The sequence below is a fragment of the Bufo bufo genome, chromosome 3, assembly GCF_905171765.1.
Source record: "Bufo bufo chromosome 3, aBufBuf1.1, whole genome shotgun sequence".
In the NCBI taxonomy this organism is placed as follows: domain Eukaryota; kingdom Metazoa; phylum Chordata; class Amphibia; order Anura; family Bufonidae; genus Bufo; species Bufo bufo.
The window spans coordinates 92,468,228-92,481,028 of record NC_053391.1 but is presented as its reverse complement, the minus strand read 5'-3'; positions in this window follow the sequence as shown (position 1 = coordinate 92,481,028).

The following is a 12,801-nucleotide window of genomic DNA, read 5'->3' as shown; positions in this document are numbered from 1 at the left end:
TTATGAACGTCAGCTTGTCCACATTGGCTGTGGACAGACGGCTGCGTTTGTCTGTAATGACGCCCCCTGCCGTGCTGAATACACATTCAGACAAAACGCTGGCCGCCGTGCAGGCCAGCACCTCCAAGGCATAAAAGGCTAGCTCTGGCCACGTGGACAATTTGGAGACCCAGAAGTTGAATGGGTCCGAACCATCAGTCAGTACGTGGAGGGGTGTGCACACGTACTGTTCCACCATTTTAGTTAAATGCTGCCTCCTGCTAACACGTTCAGTATCAGGTGGTTGTGCAGTTAGCTGTGGCGTGGTGACAAAACTTTTCCACATCTCTGCCATGCTAACCCTGCCCTCAGAGGAGCTGGCCGTGACACAGCTGCGTTGGCGACCTCTTGCTCCTCCTCTGCCTTCGCCTTGGGCCTCCACTTGTTCCCCTGTGACATTTGGGAATGCTCTCAGTAGCGCGTCTACCAACGTGCGCTTGTACTCTCGCATCTTCCTATCGCGCTCCAGTGCAGGAAGTAAGGTGGGCACATTGTCTTTGTACCGGGGATCCAGTAGGGTGGCAACCCAGTAGTCCGCACACGTTAAAATGTGGGCAACACTGCAGTCGTTGCGCACGCACTGCAGCATGTAGTTGCTCATGTGTGCCAGTCTGCCCAGAGGTAAGGACAAGCTGTCCTCTGTAGGAGGCTTATCGTCATCGTCCTCTGTTTCCCCCCAGCCACGCACCAGTGATGGGCCCGAGCTGAGTTGGGTGCCACCCCGCTGTGAACATGCTTCATCCTCATCCTCCTCCACCTCCTCCTCATCCTCGTCCTCCTCGTCCTCCAGTAGTGGGCCCTGTCTGGCCACATTTGTACCTGGCCTCTGCTGTTGCAAAAAACCTCCCTCTGAGTCACTTCTAAGAGACTGGCCTGAAAGTGCTAAAAATGACCCCTCTTCCTCCTCCTCCTCCTCCTGGGCCACATCCTCTTCCATCATCGCCCTAAGTGTTTTCTCAAGGAGACATAGAAGTGGTATTGTAACGCTGATAACGGCGTCATCGCCACTGGCCATGTTGGTGGAGTACTCGAAACAGCGCAACAGGGCACACAGGTCTCGCATGGAGGCTCAGTCATTGGTGGTGAAGTGGTGCTGTTTTGCAGTGCGACTGACCCGTGCATGCTGCAGCTGAAACTCCACTATGGCCTGCTGCTGCTCGCACAGTCTGTCCAGCATGTGCAAGGTGGAGTTCCACCTGGTGGGCACGTCGCATATGAGGCGGTGAGCGGGAAGGCCGAAGTTACGCTGTAGCGCAGACAGGCGAGCAGCAGCAGGATGTGAACGCCGGAAGCGCGCACAGACGGCCCGCACTTTATGCAGCAGCTCTGACATGTCGGGGTAGTTGTGAATGAACTTCTGCACCACCAAATTCAGCACATGCGCCAGGCAAGGGATGTGCGTCAAACCGGCTAGTCCCAGAGCTGCGACGAGATTTCGCCCATTATCGCACACCACCAGGCCGGGCTTGAGGCTCACCGGCAGCAACCACTCGTCGGTCTGTAGTTCAATACCTCGCCCCAACTCCTGCACAGTGTGGGGCCTGTCCCCCAAACATATGAGTTTCAGAATGGCCTGCTGACGTTTACCCCGGGCTGTGCTGAAGTTGGTGGTGAAGGTGTGTGGCTGACTGGATGAGCAGGTGGAAGAAGAGGAGGAGGAAGCCGAGTAGGAGGAGGAGGCTACAGGAGGCAAAGAATGTTGCCCTGCGATCCTTGGCGGCGGAAGGACGTGCGCCAAAGAGCTCTCCGCCTAGGGCCCAGCCGCCACTACATTTACCCAGTGTGCAGTTAGGGAGATATAGCGTCCCTGGCCGTGCTTACTGGTCCACATATCTGTGGTTAGGTGGACCTTACCACAGATGGCGTTGCGCAGTGCACACTTGATTTTATCGGATACTTGGTTGTGCAGAGAAGGCACGGCTCTCTTGGAGAAGTAGTGGCGGCTGGGAACAACATACTGTGGGACAGCAAGCGACATGAGCTGTTTGAAGCTGTCTGTGTCCACCAGCCTGAATGACAGCATTTCATAGGCCAGTAGTTTAGAAATGCTGGCATTCAGGGCCAGGGATCGAGGGTGGCTAGGTGGGAATTTACGCTTTCTTTCAAATGTTTGTGAGATGGAGAGCTGAACACTGCCGTGTGACATGGTGGAGATGCTTGGTGAAAGAGGTGGTGGTGTTGGTGGTACATCCTCTGTTTGCTGGGCAGCAGGTGCCAACGTTCCTCCAGAGGCGGAGGAAGAGGCCGAGGCAGGAGCAGAAGAGGTAGCAGGGGGAGCCTGAGTGAGTTCCTTGTTTTTTAAGGTGTTTACTCCACTGCAGTTCATGCTTTTCATGCAGATGCCTGGTCATGCAGGTTGTGCTAAGGTTCAGAAAGTTAATGCCTCGCTTCAGGCTCTGATGGCACAGCGTGCAAACCACTCGGGTCTTGTCGTCAGCACATTGTTTGAAGAACTGCCATGCCAGGGAACTCCTTGAAGCTGTCTTTGGGGTGCATGGTCCCAGGTAGCGGTGGCCAGTAGCAGGCGAACTCTCTTGGCGGCGGGTGTTCTGCTTTTGCCCACTGCTCCCTCTTTTGCTACGCTGTTGGCTCAGTCTCAACACTGCCTCTTCCTCTGAACTCTGAAAGTCAGTGGCACGATCTTCATTCCATGTGGGGTCTAGGACCTCATCGTCCCCTGCATCGTCTTCCACCCAGTCTTCCTCCCTGACCTCCTGTTCAGTCTTCACACTGCAGAAAGACGCAGCAGTTGGCACCTGTGTTTCATCATCATCAGAGACGTGCTGAGGTGGTATTCCCATGTCCTCATCAGGAAACATAAGTGGTTGTGCGTCAGTGCATTCTATGTCTTCCACCCCTAGGGAAGGGCTAGGTGGATGCCCTTGGGAAACCCTGGCAGCAGAGTCTTCAAACAGCATAAGAGACTGCTGCATAACTTGAGGCTCAGACAGTTTCCCTGATATGCATGGGGGTGATGTGACAGACTGATGGACTTGGTTTTCAGGCGCCATCTGTGCGCTTTCTGCAGAAGACTGGGTGGGAGATAATGTGAACGTGCTGGATCCACTGTCGGCCACCCAATTGACTAATGCCTGTACCTGCTCAGGCCTTACCATCCTTAGAACGGCATTGGGCCCCACCAAATATCGCTGTAAATTCTGGCGGCTACTGGGACCTGAGGTAGTTGGTTCACCAGCACGTGTGGCTGTGGCAGAACGGCCATGTCCTCTCCCAGCACCAGAGGGTCCACTAACACCACCACGACCATGTCCGCGTCCCTTATTAGATGTTTTCCTCATTGTTACCGTTCACCACAATAATAAAAAAATTATTTGGCCCAATGTATTGAATTCAAATTCAGGCCTTTTTTTACAGGCACCTAACACTATCTGGCTATCTATTTAGGTACCGTATTACACTAATACAGGCACAACAGTAACTACAGATTTAGGGGAATATAAATTGTAGAATTATAATGCAATATAGTGAGCACTCAATATCTGCTGCTATACATCTGGTCCGATTTGTATAAATTATTTATTAAGTCACACTACAGCATATATTACATAAAATTAGAACAATGTATTAATAACTCAGTCTGATATAAAGTATCGCTATTATAAATCAATAAGAAGTATCGCTGTTATATATCAATATGAATCGCTATTATATATCAATAAAAATTTAAACTTATTATAAAAATAGTTATAAATATATAAATATATAAATAAATAAATATAGAAAATCCCTATTGTTTCTTTATATGTGCTGCACCTGTGTTGCGCTACAAAGTCTCAGTCTTATATCTATGCTGAGAGGAAAGGCTCACAATTCCATGCGGTATCTTCGTGAGTTTACAATTCCATGCTATTCCATTCAATATTGAATTGTAAACTCACGAAGATACCGCATGGAATTGTGAGCCTTTCCTCTCAGCATAGATATAAGACTCAGACTTTGTAGCGCAACACAGGTGCAGCGCATATAAAGAAACAATAGGGATTTTCTATATTTATTTATTTATATATTTATATATTTATAACTATTTTTATAATAAGTTTAAATTTTTATTGATATATAATAGCGATTCATATTGATATATAACAGCGATACTTCTTATTGATTTATAATTGAGTTATTAATACATTGTTCTAATTTTATGTAATATATGCTGTAGTGTGACTTAATAAATAATTTATACAAATCGGACCAGATGTATAGCAGCAGATATTGAGTGCTCACTATATTGCATTATAATTCTCAAACTCCCCACTGTGGTTAGGGTGAACCACACCTTAGTTTGAGCACCTGCCTTAGCTGACTGAAGGGTGAGCCACTATAAACTTTACTATTGAATATAAATTGTAGGCCTAGTATTTAGGCCCTGGATGAAAGGTATCCTTTTACGGACAGAATTAGACTTGGAGATGCACGGTAGCGTGTGAAGTTATTGAGGATGACCCTATTAGCACTTGAATTTGCACCTTCAATGTAATATACCCTTTTATGGATAGATTTAAACTTGGCCTGCAACTGCAGAAACCACTGATTTAGGGAATTGCTATTTTGGGAATTGAATTTCAACCCATAAAAAAATATATCCTTTGCCAGACAGCAGACAGTATTACAATTGGCTAGCCACAGCTGAAACACCAGATTTAGGGTATTGCTATTTTGGCAATTGTATTTCACCCCTCAATAAAATAGCAAGCACAGCCAAGCCCCTGATGTAGGATATAGCAAAAAAAAAAAAACTGCGTTTTTTTTCTCCCTGGCAGCGAGCGCATCCAATCCCAGCGCCCCACTCTTAGCCAGGGAGAAGGAGCTCAAATTTGCGCTCGGTCCAGATGTCTACAAGCTCAAGTTCTCGCGATTCTCGCAAGAACTTGAGCTCCTTCTCCCTGGCTAAGAGTGGAGCGCTGCGATTGGATGCGCTCGCTGCCAGGGAGAAGATAACCGCGCCCAGCAGAACTAAAATGTCAACGCCTACTATAACCAAGTCGCCTCATTTGCATATGAGGCGACAAAACAAACGAGGAGCACAGCAGGCGAACAGGGGGTCCTTTTGAAAAAAAAAAAAGTGTCCGGACATCAGTGACAGCAGCACGATAAGGTAGTATAAGAATTGCACACACTTTTTTCTGATGAAAGGTCCTCTTTAAGGACTAGTATAGGTGTGCTATCTATAGGTGTGACATACAGAGGGGTGCGATATACTTATACTTTTATAATGAGTCAAAAACACTTAGATCTATATAGTGATCACCTGGAAGTCAGGGGCCTAGGGGCTAGGGGCTTACTAGGGCCATTTTTATATAGGGTAAGGTTCCGGACGGGGTCGCTCTTATCAGGGCGGGAGGTCTGTGGTTAGGCTATCAGGGCCAAAATAGCCCTGGACATCAGTGGCAGCAGCCCGATAAGGTAGTATAAGAATTGCACACACTTTTTTCTGATGAAAGGTCCTCTTTAAAATGACTTTTGTGGCCCTATAAGCTAGCGTTTGGTGTCCCTAACAGCCTGTCCCTGCTCCACACAGCAACCTCTCCCTACACTGGCAAAACACTGAATGTAAAATGGCGGCCAGATCAGGTTTATTTATAAAGTAGGGGGTATGTCTGTAACGGATCTCCTAGCACCCCGACCAGGTACCTCCGTTGATAAATGCTCCTAGTGCTTTCCAAGGACTCCAAGCACTCCACTTGACACCGTACGCACTGCAGACCCCACGAACCGCCGAAGCTTGGTTGAGGTCTCACCGTCTCCTACCCACCCTGGACCTACGACAAGGCTCCAGGCTCCAGTGGGTGAACCTCTCCTAAAACCAGAGAGCAGGAACAGCTCTTAAAAGAGCTAGTAGTTATAGCCAGGGGAGTATAGCAAATCTCCCAGCGTATAGCAATCCCCAGCGTCGATCAGTTACCCAAACATCAGCCTCAACATGATAAAGGGTAAAACAGGAACACTTTATTGAGGGCTACCCGCCCGTATTTATGCAGGTCCCCATCTGGTGTACACGCCCCTAGAGGACCAGAAGGAGGACTGTGACACAGGACAGACACGTAGCACTCAGGATAAACAGACACAACACATCCCCACAATGCATCATGGTTTCCTCCTCTCTGCCCTGGAGACACCCGAAGAGCAATTCAATTATCTCTCAGGACAAAGGGAAATCACCAATACACATGTGGGAACAACAGGACAGGAATCCCCACCCAAACACACAATGTCACACCCTCCCAGCCAACACAGACATTTAACCTATTCCCAGATAGCTAAAGTCTGAGGGCATATCATTAGGTGAATGGCACTCAGAATACACAAATAAAATAAAATAGCTATCTGGGTACCCTCACATAACAAAATACAATTGCAAAGACAGATTTAAGCTGTGCGGCCGGTCTGTCTGCTGCTTTAAAGTTAGTATGGGCCATAATCCTGAGGCAAGAGGCTGGTAGCCAGGCCCCTCCGAAACCCAGTGGCGAGGTTGGTTTCGCCACAATGTCCATGTGCTGAAACGTCTCAATTGGCTGTCCTGTACCACCTGATGGATGTGTCATGGGTCAAAGTTCTTCACAATGTAAAATAATATGGCGGGCGCGAATTTCTCCATATGTTCGCGAACACGCAAAGTTCGCCACGAACCGCAATGCCATCTTTATTTATAGCTAGTGGTAATATAACATGACTACATACTCCGGATGGTAATTGTCACGGTCATATTGTTGTTTGATCGTGATGCGGTTGCCGTGTAGACTGGTTGCCTGTGGCAACGTGTTGTTGTCGGTTTGCATGTGAATTTTCCCTTTAGGGTGTGTCTCCCTGTGGTTTGGTGAGCGAGGGGTTAATCCTCTAGCTAGTGTGGATTTAGGTGTGTCCTGGGTGTGGCCACTAGCTTGACTTTATCTATGGCTTCCTGGCTGGGGGCAGTGGTACTCCAGCCTTGTTTGGTGTTGGAGCTCTGCTCCTTTCCTGGGTGATTCTGCCCAGTCCTTGAGGTCCACCTTGTTGGACATAAATTGTCTTCCTTTTGTATGCTCCTTATACCGTACCTTACTTGTTGTATGTTAGGTGTGGGTTTATGTTCAGGGTGTGTTGTACGTCTTGATTGTTGTTTCATGTCTGGGCTGTTGTTGGTGTTTGTCCCTGCATGTATGTAAGACGTTTTCCCTGTGTGTTGTGTCCTCCATAAGGGGGTTGGTTTCCCGGAGGGGTGAACCACAAGCCTGTATGCAGCGCTGCCTGGGGCTGCCATGCACCTTGGGGCATGGGGGTCCTGGCGGATTCTGGTGTGCTGGATACCTGTGTGAGTTTCTGGTTCGTGCCCTGTTTGGGGTTAGGGCTCCAGTACGTATGCATGGGTTCCAGTCGTGGAGACCTTGACAGGTTAGTGTGTTGTCTTGTGTTCTTACCTGCCGATCCTCTTGCTGTGTATGGTCTCTCCTTTTCCCTGCTATTAGGTCTTTAGAGACTCTTGTTCTTCTGTGTCTTGGATGAACAAGACGTCTCCCCCCTGCTCCTATCTGAGGGATTATCAGGGCGACTCAGGGTCCCAGGTTTCCAGGGTATGAGCCATCCTTCAATCGGGGTCCGCTCATACGGTGAGGAGTTAGGGAGAGGATTAGGGACGCTATAGGAGGTGAACTGCTTCTTTTTTCCTGGCTTCTTGGCCTAGCAGCTATCATTTATCCTTTTACATTGTACAGTGGGGGGTTTCCCCCTCTCCCCACCGTGACAGTAATAAAACTATTGATTACATCACGATACAATTGGCAACATAGATGTAAATATCAGATGAACTAGCGCTTTCTACTCTACCAATTACCCCCACACATTGGGTTATTTAACGGATAAGGCTACTTTCACACTAGCGTTCTTTGCGGATCCGTCATGGATCTCCAAAAATGCTTCCGTTACAATAATACAACCCCATGCATCCGTCATGAACGGATCCGGTTGTATTATGTCTTCTATAGTCATGACCGATCCATCTTGAACACCATTGAAAGTCAATGGGGGATGGATCCATTTTTTATTGTGCCAGATTGTGTCAGAGAAAACGGATTCGCCTCCAGAGCGGAATGTGACTGAACGGAGGCAAACTGATGCATTCTGAGCGGATCCTTTTCCATTCAGAATGCATTAGGGGCAAACTGATCCATTTTGGACCGCTTCTGAGAGCCCATGACGGATCTCACAAACGGAAAGCCAAAACGCTAGTGAGAAAGTAGCCTAAGCAATATTCCAACAGAGGTGCCATTATCACTAAACAATCTGGGATCATCCCATTTACTCATCAAATAGCACACATGAATTTATGATTTTATCTCCATGGAGTTACATATATTTTGTATTTTCAATTTTTTTTAACATTTTTATTCCTATGAGTGTTATATGAATTCAATATCATTGTTATCTATGTATGTAATTTTTACTATATAACTATTGACTTTAAGACTATCATATTGTCATTTTTGTCACTTACTATAATTTACAAAAATAACTAGCTAATAGGACATTTCTATTTTTTATTTATTTGTTTAGTTCCTATATAACATGATGCATTATATATGATCTTTATTTATGCTTATTTTATATCTTGGTACTTTATTAATTATGTTACATTATTAATCATGTTTTGTTTATGATCCTTAATAAATGATACTTCATATACATCTACTGGGTTGATTTGTCTACACCAGTGCCTAATGTGCCTGCCAACATAAATTTTAAGTTCCTACTGGTATTTATGCGGCAGTGGGTGTGCCGCAGGCAGTGCACCTATATATATATATATATATATATATATATATATTTATATATATATCTGAGAGGATGAGCCCCTGCTACATTGCATTATTGTTTATAGCTACCTATATAGCATCTAAAAAAAAAAAAAAAAAAAAGACCTTTCTTCATAGGTGGCCTAGTATTAATATATCATAACCTAATTAAGCATGATATTAAGATTTAATCAAACAGTTATTAGGAATCTTCTTGTCTTTGTGAATTATGGCTTCGTTTCTATCGAGCCATTCCGTGACCTGCACTGAGTTTTTCACAAAATTTAAACTAGCTTTAAATTGCGCTCTTTCTCTGTACTTCAGCTGAGAAGTCCTGGAAAAAGCAAATTGTACCATTGTTCAGCATAATAGGGCCCATCTTTCTTGCTTTGCGCAAAATAGTGTCCCGGTCTCTGTAGTGTAAAATTCTGATCAAAACCATCAAAACCAGTTGGACAGGTTGGTTTGGCAGCAGAGGTCTGGTCGGCACTCCCAAATTTTTCCCAAATGTTGTAATAAGCCATGATTCAAAAAACGCACTCGGATTGGCACCTTCCGTCTTCTCAGGTATACCTATAACTCACAGATTGTTCCTGTATAGTCTGTTCTCTATATCTTCCACTCTAGCAGCCATTTCAATAACATTATTACTCATCCTCTTCATATTCCGTTTTATCGGGCTGACTTAGTCCTTCAGTTCTCCTACCCACCCTTCCACTACACCGAGACGCTCAGACACTTTCTGCAAGTTATTTGTTACACTGCACCACCGCTGCAAATACGTCCCCAACTGTAGGCTCAGCAGGAGCCGCGGCAAGAGAGCCATGATTCGGCCAAGAGAAGAGATTACCTGCTGGTGGTGTGGGCTCCGACAGCACAGTTGTCATCCCAAATCCTTGCAGGTTGCAAAGGTTTGTTTGCCCCCTGTGGCTCCAGCATGATCACAGACCCCCACAGCAGATTGCGATTCAGCTTGTGGCACAGGATCACGGCTAGTGCTTAAAGTAAATTGACGGATATCGGTGCTGTGCTTGCCGTGCGGCTTCGGTGTACCTGGGGCTCCATCTCCTTTTTCTCTGGCAGCTTCTCAGGTCATATTAGGCTCATTTAGCAGCGGTGAATACTCAGGTTTAGACCGAGGCACAGTAGAGCAGATATCTGACAGGATGTCTCCGATGTTAGGAGATTCTCACGGGGGTAAGTGCAGGAGATCCTAACAGACGCGACCGCTCACATCCCCAGCAGACTCCCTTTTATGCCAGAATCTAGATGCACTTACATTAGTGAGCCATTAATTCTAAGCACAGTGCCAGTCTGTGTCTATTAAAAAAAAGCTCAGAGATCTTCTCTTTGCAAAACATTTTTCCTCTTAATTAATAGTTCATTTTTTTAAACTTCACAGAGAAAGCAATTGGCATTTTCTTTCCTTCAGCAATTGTCCAAAAAATGATCTCTTACCGCATTAAACTAATATTAATGCTTTGATTTCAGAAATATTTATGAAGAGAGATTAAAATACTACTCTAAGAAGGATTTGCATGGATGGTTTAATATTTCTTTTCATTTTGTTAATCTTTTTTGTTAATGGATTGTCATTTTTCTTAGAGATACATAAACTACATTATGTAAAATAATATATCAAGACTAAAAATAGAGTTCTTAATTTTTTCTAATAGAAAGCTTGTCGTTAAGTGAAGAATGCCACATCCACGGCAATGTTCCATCAATAAGGAATTTACAAGATATTAGACATTTAGGTCTTCCCCATATTTTACATATATTAATCTTGATATTAATCTATTATCTAGAGCTTCTCAATAATTTTCTATTGGGGCTTCACCACTGGTTGTAGTCCATACTAGAGATGAGTGAAAAATTTTTTTTGTTTGTTGAATTATTCTAGCTCAATCAAAAGTGCTCTAATTGGCCTGAAAATTGGCATATGACACTCTGAGGTCTCATAGGACATTTCTTTTTATATTAGTTATTCTGTCTCTTTTTTCGTGAATTTTAGTTTTTTATCACCTCCCCTTTTTGATATCTTTAACACAATGGCAGCAATAGCAAGTAACGTTAGAGTGACACTGACATACTGTATATAGCTTTGGGTAAATGCATCATTGACAGTGTTAACAAACAGTGTGTTTAAAAACACGCTGCACCATCACATTCCTCATGCTTCGTGGTAACAAATCAATTTTCTCTGAATGGTGGTAAAAATAAAAAATAAATTATACCTCATTGTTTGAGTGCAAAGAGCCGACCGCCACCATCTTGATTGAAGATCCAAGCTGGATCTACAATCAAGATGGTGGCGGCCGGCTCTTTGCAATCAATAGTTGAGGGTAAGTATGATTTTATGACTTTTATGAATTAAAATTTTACACTGTAATAGTACTGTTAGATGTCACGATCAGCTATAAATGCAGCATCGGAGGGGTACAATGGCGCGGAGTGGCACACTTACCGCTCTCTGTCATTACATCCACTACTTACAAAGGAATGTGCTTCATGACAAAGTAATTAATCACAAAGCAAATTTTTTTGGTAAAATTCGGCGAGGCAACTGTATCAAATTTACCAATACTTTGCTCATCACTAAACATAATGGTAGGCAGGCAAAAAGCGTCAGTGGCATGATAGGGCTAGCAATCAATAGCCACTGTCGGCAATGGCAGATCTATTCATCAGCCTCAGCTAGAGCTGTTTAAAAATCCTCACAAATCCATGCCTGATTTTTGACAAAAGTGATGTTTTGTACACTGTCAGAGGGCAACTTTGTCCATTTGGGTGTGATGATGTCACATTGCCGCCCCCTCTCTAAGATGACACTGGAGATTGGACAAGTCAGTACAGTGAGAGTACACTGGGTCAATTCCGGACACTGTTCCAATTAGTCTGCCCAGAAGTCCATGGGGTCAGCGAATATGATATTTAGAAAATGAGAAAATTTGAAATAATTTTTGGGGGGGGAAAAATAGTCTTCTGGACCATATTTCCATAATACCACCACCAAAAGCAACAACACAGCTATGCTTCCATCTGAACATCCTTCTCATGGCAATCAAAATGCTGACACTTCTCACACAAGTCATCAACAGGAAATAATGATGCAACAAGAGACAGATGATGCAACTGAAATTCTGCTGCTGCAAGGAGGAGAAGCAAGAGGAATGCTTTGACCCCTGACTGCAAGACACAGTGTCAGACTCAGAGACCTCAACATTATTCTGCTATTACTGAGAGGAAGAGTGAGCCATCCAGTACACAATCTCATCTTCTTTGTCCTCAATAATAATAATGTGGCACCTATCGGAAGCCAGTAGAACTGTGGCCCAGTGGCGTACCAAGGGGGGGGGGGGGGGGGGGGGGGCGGGGGCGGGGGGGGGTGGGGGGGCGGCCCGCCCCGGGTGCCACTCACAAGGGGGGTGCCAGCCGCGACTGAGGATAAAAAAATAAATAAAAATATGTGGCGAGTGGGCCAGGCGTGGCGCTGTGATAGGGGCAGGGCTCCAGATGGTCTCTGCGCCACCAATGAAGATAACTGATCTGTTAATACAAATGCAGGAGGCGGGTGGGAATCAAATAGCCGGCACCCGACATCTATGACAGGGAGCTGCGATCAGCCTCATCAGCGGCAGTTAACCCCTCAGGTGCCGCTCCCTGTCATAGAGGTCGGGTGCCGCTATTTGATTCCGGCACCCGCCTCCTGCATTTGTATTAACAGGTCAGTTATCTTCATTAACATTGAGTGCGCCCCACCCCCCAGTATAATAAACATTGAGTGCGGCCCCCCCAGTGTAATAAACATTGAGTGCGGCCCCCCCAGTATAATAAACATTGAGTGCGGCCCCCCCCCAGTATAATAAACATTGAGTGCGGCCCCCCCCCCCCCGTATAATAAACATTGGTGGGCAGTGGGCAGTGCCAATGAGGGTTAAAAAATAAAAAATTAACTCACCTCCTCCAATTGATCGCG